At 37.7% G+C, this 15,242-nt stretch overlaps 1 long non-coding RNA gene across 2 annotated transcripts in view; it reads left to right on the forward strand.

Moving 5' to 3' along the window:
- Window positions 1-15,242, forward strand: part of LOC123619263 (uncharacterized) — a 43,524-nt gene that overhangs the window by 12,425 nt on the left and 15,857 nt on the right. For both annotated transcript variants that reach the window (XR_006727816.2, XR_012511135.1), the window contains exons 2-6: window positions 3,448-3,490; window positions 10,729-10,895; window positions 12,056-12,259; window positions 12,368-12,412; window positions 13,074-13,192. This is a non-coding gene — a long non-coding RNA (uncharacterized LOC123619263). The remainder of the gene's footprint in view (window positions 1-3,447; window positions 3,491-10,728; window positions 10,896-12,055; window positions 12,260-12,367; window positions 12,413-13,073; window positions 13,193-15,242) is intronic.

The following is a 15,242-nucleotide window of genomic DNA, read 5'->3' on the forward strand; positions in this document are numbered from 1 at the left end:
TTGGCTGCCCCCTTTTAAAAAGCATTGGGGAAAAAAATAGGTTCCCAACAGTTCATAGTAAGCCTGTAAGGCACAGTTAATTTTCAGTGTGGTTATTCTGCCACATTAATTTCTCAATAAATCATTGTGCTACAAGTATGCTGGGTATTTGAAAAAGTGGATTAGAGGGTGAGCTGACACTGCTGGTATTTCACAAACTCAAGAAGGGGTCTAGCATTTCCCTACGTCTTTGATTCCTAGTATACAAAACGATGATATTGCGACAGGAAGTGTGTCTCCAGATCCCCGCCAGTCCCTGGAGCTACCGTTAGGAATAGTTGCTGGCGCGAGTGTTAAGTCTAAATAGTGCAGTATTTTAAAAAAACATTTTCCCCCTTAATTTTCCATTTTCCTTTTCCTAGGTATATTTCTTTGTTTCCCCAATTATACTTAGAAACACAATTAAAAAGTGGCAAAATACATGCCAAAGTTGCTAATTATATAATTAAAAGAGCACAAAGCAGCCATGGAAAGGGTAGTTAAAAAAAAAAAAAATCTCACTTGTTCCAATTAGGAAATAATGAAAAGTCCTGCACCCAGGTTCCCACTATCCTCTGTCCCAGCTTCCCCTTTGGAGGGCGCCGCGCCCCGGCAGCACTGTTCCTGGGAGACGCTGCAGGGTCACTGGGCTCAGCCTGGTAGGCTGGTGTGTTTCCCTCACCTGAGGTCTGGAGTGAGGGTCAGGAGCCAGGGGGTCGGTTGTCCTGGGAAGGGACGCCAGGGTTTCAAATGAAAACTCTCACCCCTTTTGGAGACCGTGTCCCCTGATCCCGATAACCTGTCCAGCTCTGTAAACTGTATGTGGGATTGGGGCAGTCCTAGTGGGAAATCTGCTCAGCGTCTCTTCCATCACAAATGTGTCTCTTTATCTGAAAGAGCTTTAAAATAGGTGTTTTAACGGCATTTTAGGAAGTCTAGGCCTGAGCAGGTGGTATCTCTCCCCAAAAGGTTATCTCCCCTCCGCACAGAAAAGTTGGTGAACATTGGAGGAGCTGCATTTAATAGATTTATTTAGCCCTCATTAAAGGTCAGGAAAAAATACTGCCTGCCTGCCTGCCTGCCTGCCTTGGTCCTTCCTTCCTCTTTCTTTTCTCTCCCTTTTCTCCCCCTCCTCCTTCATTCAAATGCCTTGTTTTTAAATAAAAAATGTTCTAATTAAATACTAAGCACAGAAGAATATTTGCAATCTATGAGTATGGTTTGGAAACTAAAAATAAACACCATGTAACTACCACACTGCTGCATGAATAGAACACACGGACATTTTTGAAGTTCCTTGATACTCCTCCTGTCTCCCAGGAGTTAATCACGATCCTAAATTTTATGTCCTGTATTTCCCTATTTATTTTTTGTAGGTTGCTACACACATATTTCTCCCTGAACAATATATTGTATTGTTTAGATCCAGTAATTTATACTATAGATATAATTTGCTTTTCTCATCTAACATCATGTTTCTGAAGCCCATTCATGTGAGTGCCTACAGATAAATCTCATGTATTTTCACTACATGTATTCTATACTACATTATTGTGCATGTCTTCTTATTTATACTTGCAAAAAAAAGTGCAGAAGTGATCAAACTTTCTGGTCTCACGACCCCTTTTCACTCTGGAAAATTGTTGAGGACACCTAAGAGCCTTGTTTATGTAGATTATATCTGTATATTTTTGTCGTATTAGAAATTAAAATTCAACAATGTTTACATTTTATTAATTTATTTAAATCTAATAATAATCTCATTACATGTTAATACTAATAACATTTTTACAAAGAATGACTTTTTTAAAACAAAGATAAATAAATGAAAAGTGTGACATTATTCTAAATTTTAAAAAATCTTTTCATGTCTGCCTTTAAGGAAAACAACTAAGTTCTCGAAGCTGTGCTTCATTCAATTTGTTGGGGTTGTAGTTTTGGTTGAAGATTTTGAGAAAAATCTGGTCTTGCACAAGTATGTGGTTGGACAGGAGAGGACTTGCAGACAGCCTGGAAGAACTCTCGGATCACACTTTGAGAACCACTGCCTAGGAGTTGAACTGCTTTCCAAAATCGTCTCAAATTGGTTTGAATAGTGGTCGCATCAATTTATACTCTGTCGTCAGTATGTTCTAATTGCCCATGCCCCTGGAAACATCTAATACTGTCAGGCTTTTATATCCTTTAAAATCTGTTGGGTAGGAAATGGTATCATATGATGGGTTTCACTTTGATTATCTGATGAGTAATGAGCTGACTATCTTGGGGCTATGCATGTTTCTTCCTACATACAATGCTAGTCAAATCTTTTGATCATTTTAATATGTATCTTTTTATTGATTTGTTCTTTTTATATTCTGGATCTCATTCCTTTGTTATTTCTATATATATTGCAAATATATGCTTCCATTTTTTGGTTTCTTTTTTTTTCTCTTTACGCTAACTTTTGATGAAAGGTTATAAATTTTAATTAAGAGAAATTTATCAGCCATTACTTTTATGATCTGTCCTTTTGATCCTATCCCAGGGTCATACAAATATTCTCCAAAACTTCTTCCAAAAGATTTTGGTTTTTTAACCCCCTCACATTTCAGCCATTAGGCCACAAAAAATTGTGTATGTTGTGAGGCTGGATTTTTGCATATCTATAACCATGAGTCCCATACTAATTTATTGAATTATCCATGCTTTCCCCATTGGATTGCATTGCCAGGTTTTTACACATCAAATATCATATTCTTTGGGGTCTGTATCTGGGTTCTCTATTGAATCCACTCATCTATTTGTCTGTTTCTGACCAATACCATAATATCTTCATCACTTTAGTTCTAATAAGTCTTGATATAAGATAATGCTGATCACTCCGACTTCTTCAGGAACACCTTGGACAGTTTTTGTTCTCTTATTTTCCCATATGAATTTCAGAATCACATTACTCATCCTCTACGTATGAGGGAAAAAGCCTTGGAAATTTAGTCAGCATTGCACTGAATCTGCAGATCAAATTGGGGAGGGTTGATGTCTTTATGAAATTAGGTCTCCCTAGCCTTGAATATGGTACACCTCTAACTTTAGGGGTCTTCATTAATATCCCTTGAATAGATGTAAGGTTTTGTTCCACAAAGTTCTTGCATGTGATTTGTTAGATTGGATCCCCGGGTCCCTTATATTCTGTGCTGTTAATATAAATAATATTCTTTTAAAACTTTGTATTTTTAGTTATTACCAGTATAGAGAAATGTAACTAGCTCTTTTCATAGCTGGCATTTTAGTAAATGTTTTTATTAATGCTAACAATTTCTGGGTAATAGTCTTTTAGATCTTTGTATATTGCTATATTTTCAGTATATTATATTTATAGTTTTTCTTTTCTAATCCTTGTCTTTTTTTTTTTTTTTTTTTTTTTTTTGGTCTTACTGCATGGATAAGAGACTTAACTATAATTGAAGTGTTGAAGGCTGGCATTTTTCAGGTAATTGATTTTAAAGAAAACATTTTAAAGTTTTACCATTAAGTATCATAATTGTAGTAGATTGTAATAGAATTTTTTGCAGATGTCCTGCATCATTTTAAGAAAATCCCTTCTCTCTTTCTATTGTTTAGGGATTTTTTCATGAATAAAATTTGAATATCATCAAAAGCTTCTGCATCTTGAGAAGATTTTATGTTTCTTTTCCTTTTAATCTGCTAAATATAATAAAGTTACGTGTTAATGGAATTTCTAATGTTGACTCACATTTGTATTTCTATAATAAGCATACAATGTATTTGATATATTTTCTTTTTTATACATAAGGAAGTTCTGTTTGTTAGTTTTGTGTTGAGATTTTGGCATCTACGCTCACATGTGAGATTGGCTGGTGATTTGCCTTGTTCAAACAGTACTTGTCTGGTGTTACTTTTCAGTTTACACTAAAAATTTCATAAGATGACTTGGGGGCATATTCTTTCCTCTTCTATTCTCTGCCAGATTTTTTGTACAGAAATTATGTGTTCCTTGAAAGTTCATTATAATCATTCTGTAAAATTACTTGAAATATAAAATTTTCTTGGTGGGGAATTTTTAACCTCTGTTTTAATTTCTTTAACAGCTAAAGGACTATGTATGTTCACTCTCTCTCTCTCTCTTTTTTTTTTTTTCCCTTGACTCAGATTTGGTTATATTTTCCTAGGACTATATCTCTTTCATGGATGTTCTCAAATTTATTGCCAGAGAGTGATTCATGCTATTTTTTCAAAAATTCTTTTAAAACTCAATAGCTTTTGTTATAATGACACCTTTTAAATATTGAAATTTTTTACAATTATCTGGTCAATCTTGTCTGAGTTTTATAAATTTTATTAATCATTTTGAACAACAAATCTTAGGTTTTACTCATTTTTTGTTTTCTATTTCATTAATTTCTGCTTTTATCTTTTTTATTATTCCATTTTCTTAGGGTGTGTTTTGTACTTTTTCCAAACTCTGAAACTTAGATGTATATAGCTTATTAATTTTAAACCTCTGTATTTTTCTAATATTAGCATTTTAAGGCTATAATTTTTCCTCTAAAGACCACTTTAGCTGCATTTCTTAAGTTTTGATATCTAGTTTTTAGTATTTTTATTATTATTCTGTACTATTTTCTAATTTCCATAATGATTTATTCATTGACTCATTAGTTATTTAAAAGTGTTTCAGATTTTGTTGAGAATTGTGTAATGGTCTAGTAGGTGGTCAATTTTCAAATTCAATTGCTAGGTGCTTATGTTTTACATAGATATTTTAGATTAAGTTTGCTATGTGTGTTTTACAAATCTATATTCTCATTCATTTTTGTCTGCTCAATCTAGCAATTGCTAAAAAAGTTGTGTTAAAATATCCCTCAATTAAAGCATATTATCAGTTTCTTCATGTAGTTCTTCCTATTTTTGATTTATATATATTTTCAGCTGTGTTAATAGCAATGAACACCTTTAAAACTTCATATCTTCCAGATGTAAATCTGTTTGAATTACTTAATGATGATTTTAATATCCAGTAATGCTTTTAATATTAAAATCTACTTTTCATTCTTTAAATTATTTTATTATTACAATATTCTAATCCTTTTTTTGGTTCAGTATTTCTTTTTTATCCTTTTATTTTAAGCATTTTTTAGTCCTATATTTTGGGGTCTTTTTTTTGGGAGGGGGAGACTGGAAATACATATGTATGGATTTTGAAAACAAAACTTCATCATCCAATATTTGTCTTTTATTTAACTGGAGTGCCTAGTTCATTTCAATGTATTGCAGCCATCAGTATATTTGAATGAATATCTCTATTTCATTCTGTACTGTTTTGTTCAATTCTGTGTTTGATCAACTTTATCTGGGGAAATGCCTTGAGATCTAGTTTCGAGGGGCTTTCCTCTGTAAAGATATTTGTTACTTCTAATTTGGAACTTCCAAACAAGAATATCTCTTAAAATAATTTCTGGATTTTTTTTTTTTTTTTTTTTGGTTAAAACAGGTAGTGTGGATATGTATGAGCGATAAACTTGAGTGAAGGTTGGCTTCTGAATTAACAGGAGAAAATTTCATCTCTACTGAGACATAAATTTCTCTGTTATTTCCTTATAAGACAAGCTTTCTTCTCCTTCTCCCATCCTCTGGGTGAAGACCCTTGTGGTCTTGGCCTTACATGATGTTGTCCTATCAGAATCTCCAAGTTAAGAGCCCTCTATGGTTTGCCTCCTGTCTTTGTCACATTCATCAAGACTGAACTTCTGGTTCTAAGGGAACAGTAGTTGCCACTCAGTTATTCCAGCTTCGTGTGCTTTTATTTGGACCTTCAAAGGCCTTACTAGTCTAGACTCTTGCTCTGACTCACATTTGGTCCCTGGGGATTCTCTCTACCTTCTTGCCTACTCAGTTGAAAATTTTTTGAATTTAGTATATATTTATATAGATTTTTTATAGCAGGATAATTAAGATATCTTGCCTCTCATAGTACTAAATCTGGAAGTTCTTTCTCATTCTACTCTTAAAGAATTATGTTTGGATATTAAAAAGATACAGAGTTCATCAAATCATTAAGTTTTAGTTCTAATTCATGACAGAACTACCCAAGGGATGAGCAGATGTGGGATAGTCCATGAATTGTTTGACTAGAAACAATCTGTTTGACGTTGTAATATACACAGTGTTAGAAGAGGGAGACACTAGTTAGCCTGGGAAATGAAGGTAGAAGCCAGATATTCACCCACATACTCATCCAGTGGGCAGACGGGCATTCTGTACTCACTCCATGTCAGAAACTGGGCAATGTGCTGAGGGTAAAGCTGGGAATAAGACAGACAGGACCCTTGTGCTCCCAGAGCTTACTGTCTGTCTGAGAGTAGGCTGAAGGTGCATGCAACAACTAAAGGGGTCAAAATGGAGAGAAGCCAAAGCATGAGCAAGAGCTGGTGGGGAACAAACAGGAGAGGCACAAACAGCAAGGGCAGTGGCTGTTCAAGTAACAGACACTTAAGGAAATAATTTAGGGAATAGCAGTCTTGCACACAGCAGTGACATTCCACAAACAGACCTACATTCTTCAGAGGCAAATAAGATCTCTTAAGGAGACTGTGACGTCTCGATAAGGATGAGCATTTAGGGAAATGACTTTACCAGATCTTCAGAGCTTTTAAAAATCTGTAGAAGATTTTTGCATCTGCTGTGTATCCCAAATTACAGTAGATAAGGTATTGTGAAACAGTAATGAATGAACCAGGACTAAGATCCCGTGTGTCACTTTTGTTTTAGGTAGACAAGAAGTCTTACACTGAACTTGAATCTTATGTAGATGTTACACATCTCTGATCATTGGTCACTTTTTGGATGTCAGAAATGTCCTTTTTTTCACATTTAATGCTGCCAGAACTGTAATCCAATAACAATTTTCCCAGTAAGTGCTTCTCACGTGCCACTAGGGAGCAATTGCTTTGCTACACTGCACTTAAAAGGAGTTTAAACTAAAAAGACACAAAATTCACTTTCTTGTCTACTGTGGTTGTGAATATGCTAAAAAATAATATTTTAAATTATTGAACTTGCACTCCTATGAGACATCAACGTAATTGCAGAGAGGGCACCTTTAATTTTTTTATACACTTATTTATTAATAAAGAAGAACTTTATGTTCATCCACCAAAAGAATGGTCCAGTGGAACAAAACAATAATGCAGTGAAACTTCGAGTTCATTAAATTGGAATGCCAAGACTGAATTACTAATTTATGTTGTTTTTAATTTCATATTATAAATTATACTATTTTAAAATATAGGCGGGAACCGTTCCCTTGGAGTCTGCTTACCTCCAACTCTGACTCAGAAAGTTTTATTTGTCCCTGGGGAACTGGGAAGTAGAGGGATTCACTGAAAAATTGTAGTTTCACAGGAGCATTCCATGAAACATTCATAGACATGTTTCTGCATTACAGGAGGCTTAATAAACACAGCCAGTCATTTAAAAATACAGATGGCACTGTAAGGCTTTTGAAAGGCATTTTCCTAGAGGAAAAGGTGGATTTTGAAGATCGGACTTCAGGGGTACCACAGATATGTTTGCCAGGAAGTTCACCCTGAGATGCAGATAGTGAACAGTTGATGTGGGGTCCCCACTTTGGAAGAGGGGGAAGGAGGAAAGCAGGCCTGGGGGCTGGGCTTTAATGCAGCCTCAAAGGAGGCCTCGGCCAAGCTCCTGGGAGCTTTGGGACTGGGCTAAATATCAGAGATGGAAGAGAGAACCACCCTTTTACCTCTGGAGGGACCAGCCATGAGATGCAGGCTGATCCTGGGAAGGAGCCTGGCCTGGGGTGAGGTGAGGTGATTCTCTGCAGAGCAGGGTGGCAGCAGTGCAGGACTGTCTGCTGGCGGTGCTGGCAGCACTCACAGCAGTGGGACAGACACATCTTTCACTCCTAAAGATAGATTTGGGAGACCTGCATCCATCTGCAGATCTGGGATATATCTGCATCATGGGATCGATCCATCTTTGAACAAAATCAGAACAACTTTTGCCCAAAATTAATGAAGGACAAATACCTGACTTGGAAGACTTTAGTCTGTTAAGAATTATCTCCACTCACTTAGTAACCATGCCTTTAGTAGTACTTGTTATGTGCAGACATTTTACCAGAGGTTGTGGAAACACGGTGGAGATGAATCCATCACAGGGGGACCATGAGCACTGAGCATCCAACAGAGCCCAAGCATTTTATATAGACTTGTTCATCTAGTCCTTGTGAAACCAATTCTGATGAGGAAACCTGAGATTTTGTGTGTTAAAAATTTGCCCAAGGCCACATAGTAAGTAGATGGTGGACCAGGGAAGTAGTCTGTCCTGCCTGAGCCCAGAGCATTCAATTATATTCCAAAGAAGGAAGGAAGGCAGGCAGGAAAGGAGGAAACAAAGGAGGGAGGGAGGAAGGAAAGAAGAAAGGAAAGGAGGAAGGGAAGAGGGCGACTGGTCAGGTGGGTAAAGAGAGAACTTGAATTGTAGCTGGCAATACAAATTCATAAACTATCTCTTGTAAGAGGGTATTATGAGGTTTATTAACAGCTTTTAGAAAAAGTAGGCTGTTCCAATTTCAGAATAAATAAATGTGGATAGAGGATGTTTGGTAATAATTTTGAGAGAGAGAACTAAAAAGTTTTAATATCTTCAGTCCTCTGTAACATCTGTACTGTTATAGTGTTGACATTTGCTATCTTAGCTCTTTTGGAGTTTCCTTAATGAAAAGCAGAATTTTTTAAGAGTTTTTTTTTGGGGGGGGGGAGGGTTGTAGTTTTAAAAAATCTTCTTTGTCATTCAAACCTCTCCCCCGACAATTTTGTAACTTTTCAATTATAAAACTATTATATGCTTATAATAGAAATTTTAGAAACTACAAAGATATGTAAAGAGTAAAACTGACTTCAAATGCCCCTACAAAGAGATTTATAATTGTTTTTCCCTTTGACCTTCTTTTTCTTCCTTTTTAAACAAAAATCAATTTTACATTATGCATTTTTTCTCTACAAAGCAAATATAAGCTTCTCTCCAAGTCATTAAAAACTCCTCAAAACAGGATTTTTAGGTGTGATATTTAATTATATAAGCACATCTTAATCCACCTAATTCTATTGTTTTTGGACGTTTAGGTTCCATTTTTTTCAATGAAACATAAGTAAAAAATAATTTAGCGTTGAGAATATTATAGAGGGGAAGTGCATCCTGTTGGGAACGATGACTTTCTCATACTGGCCCTCTCTTTTTGAGCTAGTTATTTTTGGCTACTGTTCGTTTATAAGCCTGAAATGAAATGCCACTTAAGGAAATTGTGAGACTTGTCTGATGTCTCTTAGAAGAAGAAAAAGTTATCCACATTTATTTATTCATTCATTACTAATTGCTGTTCTGTGGCTTAGGTCTAAAAACTGTAGAGGCTTTTCAGAAAGAGGCCTTCTGAGAGCTTCTGGTTGTCTGTGACAAGCAGTCGTGCACACAGATAACACTGATGGAGGACTGTGGGCTCAAAGCCATAAGAACTCGTATCCTTAATATTATAGAATTTCTGGAGGGTGAGAGCTTTTCTATTGGGGTGCTATAGAAGGCCCTAAGGTAATTACAACATTCTAGAATAACTTGTTTGTCATTTGTTTTTGTGTGCATATATGTATGTACAGGTGTTAAAAGGTAAAATATGATTATTTTGTTCAAAATTCTTAATTAGCCAATTTAAAAGCCATAATTAATAATTAGTAGTAATAGTCATTCAAAAAATCCTGCTCTTATGATCTCAGAGATTATCAGAAAAATAAATCATACGAGTAATTGTGACTTTAAGGTATCTCCAAGAAATACAGGTACTTTACAAGATATGTTATGGTTCACAGTATTAAAGTTTCTCTCTCTACCATTTTTAATTTCTGAAAAAAATCATTGGATTTTATAAATACTTTTTAAAGTTGTGTGATGATTCAAACTTCTCCATTAAGCTGTAAAGGAAACATTTCTCCCAAAAGAAAAATCATAGTCTCCTATCATTACCAGTGTTTGTAGCTGACCTGCACTCATTGAAGTCTCCTACCCGTAGCTTACTTTGGAGGTAGATGTCCTTTATCTGTCTTTATCTCAGGTGGGAGCTCCCTTATTTTAATTTGTCTTAAAGTCCAATTCATTGTAAGATTGCAGAGTTAGAAGGAAGTGTCAGTTCCTACATACTCCTCCTCCAAGCACGCTTGGCTTTATTTTTGGAGTTCGTGCTCCTGGAACACACTAATTTGCCTCTCATGTTATGGCTATTTCTTTAAAGAGCGACCCATGCTGCATGTCAAATGGTTTCTTTTCAGGATGATAGTCTAACACCTTGAACCTTGAATATTCTGAAGTTTCAAAGAGCACCCCAAGTCTGAGAGCCACCATGAATTCCTCATGCAAGGAATTTCTAAGGGTCACCTTTTCATGCCCTGTGGCGAGAAGACTCTTAAAACCTGTTTCCATAAAATGGCAAATGTATGTGCAAAGAAGATACCAATTATCAAATTTTAATCAGATTTTTAAATGATACAATGTACATTTTTCCTTATCCTTTGAGCTCTGATATTTTCATCTTCTTGCATGGGGATGAGTAGGATGGATGCTAATATGTTTTATGTTTATCTTTCTGGTACATCTAATTTTTAAAGTCGTCTTCTGGCTAAAAGCAAATTCTTCTAATAGGATTCTCTGTTCAGGAAGAGAGACCAAGATGGAGAATCATTATCACTAAACTGAGAAAGAGAGCTGTTCTTCTAGCCAAGATGTGTTCAAAGATGAGCTCCATTAATGGAAAACAAATGATTGATAATCCAGGAGTTCACATGTGAAAGGCACTGTACCCTGAGCAGGTAACTGGCTGTAGGTACAGGAGAGCTAATGTGTGATGTCTGTGTGCATTGTTTCAGTCATAATACTCAGGGCCATCATTATGAACAAGCCAGTCGCAGTCACACACAGCCACTTCTGTCTCTTGTCCGTTTTACCTAAGAATATATTTTAAGATTTTTCTATCCTTCACCTCTGTTTCTTTCCTACAGCCATAATTTCTACCAAATAATTTTGTTTCTTGGCTTTACTATTTTCTTAAGCTTTTTCAGTTGGGTGTTTTCCACAGCTGAGAGTAAGGAGTTTAATTTCTCTTACCAGCTCCCATTGGAACTCTGCCGCCAAATCCCCAAACACTTGTGGCAACCAAGAGACTGTGATGCATCTGGGAGCCACAGCTTATGGTTAATAACAGACGATCAACATAGTCTGAATGGGTGGTGGCGCAAGGAGGAGGGGGGAGCCATCTTTCCACAGCAAAATCCTGGTTTTCTTGTGCAGAAGAAATCACTCTATGTGGGACACAGAAGAAATAACTGTAACAATTATCCCCAAGCATAAGTATTTCCTCATAGATAGATTAATCATATTTAATATTAATTAAAACCATGGAGAATTTCATGAAATTTACAAAAAATATGGTGGCCATAGTAGTCATTTGCATATACATGGCACAATATAACCAAAATATTTGTAAGAAAAGATGTATTTAAAGCTGATTCCGACAGAGGAGGAAATGATGTTGGTTTAGTGTTTCCTGGGGCGAAAAGAGTTTTGGTTTTTTGGGTTTTTTTTTTTTTCAGATTATGCTTTCAAACTTGGAACTCACCTCTGTTCAGCCACCATCCTACTCAGAAAAGTGGAAATAGCTTTTCCTGTAGAGGTTTTGAGAAGCAGGTTAAATAAAATAACAAGTTATTGCAAGTTTATAGGAAAGCATTATGTGCTCCCAGCCTCTTACATTTGATTTAAACCTGGATTCTGTTTCCTTTTGATTAATTGATTGCATTCGTACCAGGATAAAACAATGTCATTTGTTCTGGTGTCAGCCCTGCTTTCCCCTCACATGGGAAAATAATGGGTTAGCCACCATCCCAAACACCAGAGAAGTTAGCACACACAGATACAACTTTAGAGGAAACTGGACATGAAATGTTCCTGAAAAGTCTACATTCTCTTTCAGGATGTGATGGTGGTTTCCACAACATTTACGATTTGAAACCCTAAGGAGATACTCAATCATAAGTACATAAAACGCATTATTTTTGATCAGAGAACTCTGAAATCTGCAATGTTCTTCACTGGCACTCTTCCCTACACTGTGCTGTCCAGAACATGTGCGCTGCTATTCTGAGCTTTCCGGAAGTGAAACAACTTTATGGAAATCGTATGCAAAATGTTTCTCAAGTTTTTTTGCAGTTTACTTTTTTACGAGTCTGTTAAAAATTGAAGAGAAGCCTTGTTGACATTTTATATGCTTATTTTTCTTTCAAAGGAAAGTTGGAGGATTTTTAAATTTTCATATCACAGATGATAAAAGGTGAGATAACATCATAATTCTTATCTTGTTCAATTGGATATTTGGTTGTTTTATTTTCTTTTATGAGTTTTATTCATCTTGTAACCAGTCTTGTATGTCTCATAAAAAAAAAAGAGAGAGGTTTATGTTACTTTTTCTGTTTTGAGGAATTTGCTTAGAGCTAAAGTATTTAGGCAGAAAACCTGATCAAAAGATCTGAATTCTTAAAATACTACCTCTGAAAAATGTGAGCAAATAATGTAAATATTTCAAATATCATTATTTCAGTATTTTAAGTACCCCCCCCAAATGATTCTGGTGCAACTTTGTCCTCTGAGAAAGCTAAAGAAAGGAACATATTGTCGTCTTGAATATATTTGAATATCACAATCACATTGTTTCCCTCCCAATGTGTTTATGAAATGTAATATTTTTAGTGAAAGGATATGGCTCCAGCCACTTATTATTTCTATAATGTTTTATTCATCCAACTGAGCACTAAGATTTTTCTAGTTCTCCAAATAGTTTACTGATCCAAGTACTTCTTTGGCTATCAAAGTCCCTTCGTGATCTCTTAAGAGAGAAACGTTATGACATTTGTAGATACAACAATTCATTAGGTTTAGCACAACTGTTAGTTCTTTAATTAAATATTGACTTGAGCCTCCGGGTTCTCCTGCAGGTGAAAGAGTGATCTTTTATCAGCAAGTGGTGTGCTGCTTCACGGGTTTTACTCAGCCAGCAGTTACGGAGCGCCTCTCCTGTGCAAAGCAACACTGAGGCACCGTGTGCATGCTGACGGTGAGCCGGGAGGTGGATAGAAAGACGAAGCCCTCGCGTTTTATGGATTTTCATTATTATTACAAAGACGAGCATTAGAAAGCAAAGGGCAAAGGCTGCCGAGCTCTTTCTAAATAGGCAAGCGTGTCGCAGCTTCGGGAGGCGAGGACAGGAATGGTGGCATTTTTCAAAATGGGCATTTGGTTTTTCAGATTGGCGCCTGAAAAATAAAGACAAGGCTAAACCATTGCATCAACAAATTATTTCTTATGGCTATTTTTATGGGACGATTTCGTTCTACGTTGGGATTAAACCGCAAATTTCAGGCACTCATTAGCGTTCCTCTTTTGCCATGTCTTTAATATGGTTGTATATTAATTCGATTGCTGTGAGTTTCCTGAAATAGAAGATTGACTCGACCCCGTGGCTGGTGCTAGAGAGATCACATCCTGTGTCACATCAGCAAATTAGCACCGAGTTTAACCCTTACATTGTAAAGCCGAGCGCGGGCGAAACAACATCTTGGCTATTTTTCTAACTTCCAGCACTTCATTAACTGTGGCACCACACAGGGGTTATGTAACTGCGAGCATAACTCTGTAAAGTTTATAAACATAACAGAGAACGTTCTCACGGGCGTCCGAGGCCAGGCCGCATGCGTCGCTCCTGGAGGTCACCCAGAGTTCCTCCTGCAGAGGCGGCTCGCCCTTCAGCGGCGAGGGGAGGTGGCCTGGCTGCCCGCGCTGGCGGTCCCAGCCCTAACCCCTCCGAGCGACCGGGCGCCGCGGCCCTGGACTCCTGCCGGCACGTCGCCAGAGGAAGATGGATTGCCTCTTAATAAGGTTTCTCGTCAGTTTGACCAACCTCGGGTTTTTTTTTTTTTTCCCAGTCCCTGGGTTCTTAGCACTTGACCCCCACAATGTGGCATTCCTTAAAGCTCCGGCCGACAAGAGCATACTTTGAGGGGTTGGGGGTAGCGCTCAGTGGTAGAGTGTAGGCTTAGTGTGCGCAAGGTCCTGGGTTCAGTCCCCAGGACCTCCGTATAAAGTTAAAAATAAAAAAATGACCAGACCATGGAGTCCCTTAGAGGGCGGGATTTTTAGTTGCTGCTGTGCTAAGAATCTCAGACCCACAGGTCCAAGAGCGCCCCCTGGACACAGGCGGGGCGGCCTCACTCCTGGCCTCACGTGAGGCTTAGAGAATTCCCACGAAGCCCAGCGTGCCTCGCCGTTCGGCAGAGTGGGGACGAGCTCAGGGTGCTCCCGAATTGTGCCTCCCTGCGTTCTTAGCCTCCTTCACCAGGCACGCCTACACAGACAGGGTTTTAAGGACCTAAGACGCAGAGGCCACCCGGGAATTCGTCTCTGGGATCAGCCCTCCCAGAGCCTTGCGGTCAGAACTCCGTACCCTGGATCGTAGTCTTGACCATAGCAAGTTTTTGACTTTGTTATCACGTGGTCCTAAGAGATGAGACATGAGAGCGTGGTGGATGAGCCTGTGTGTCCGCGCATTATGCCTTGATGGGCAGAAGTCCTCGCCCTTTATCAGGATAGGGCCCTAGGACAGGACCACCGCCACATTGTAGGGTGATTGTATCACATGAGGCTGCAACTCTTTGGTGTTATGTTTCGAAGTCATTATTTGAACCAGAGTAGATTCAGCAATAACTTGTGTTTATGGAACTTGACTGGGTTCCCTCCTTAACTCCATCGTCTCAATTCTTGGCTCACTAGGAGTGGCTTTTTCTCCCCTCAATTTCTGTGCTATGTTATGGAACATATAAAAATATGTTCCTCTTTCAAATCTCTGTTTCCCTCTTAGTGTGATTTTATAGACCATTTTTAGACGCGCGCGCACACACACACAAATCACTCTCTACCTCTCTTTGTCCAAATCTATCTGGGCTGCGGATAACCATGTTTGACTGAAAGGACACGGCTCATTCTTCTGCCAGCCTTCACCCAGCTCTCAAAATGGAGAACTTGCTTAATTAAAGAACTCACCCTGCCTGAGATCCTGTGGGAAAATTTCTTCCAGAAAGAACGTGGGATCCGAGGAGTCAAGGATTTTG

Source organism: Camelus bactrianus, chromosome 13 (genome assembly GCF_048773025.1).
Source record: "Camelus bactrianus isolate YW-2024 breed Bactrian camel chromosome 13, ASM4877302v1, whole genome shotgun sequence".
Classification (NCBI taxonomy): domain Eukaryota; kingdom Metazoa; phylum Chordata; class Mammalia; order Artiodactyla; family Camelidae; genus Camelus; species Camelus bactrianus.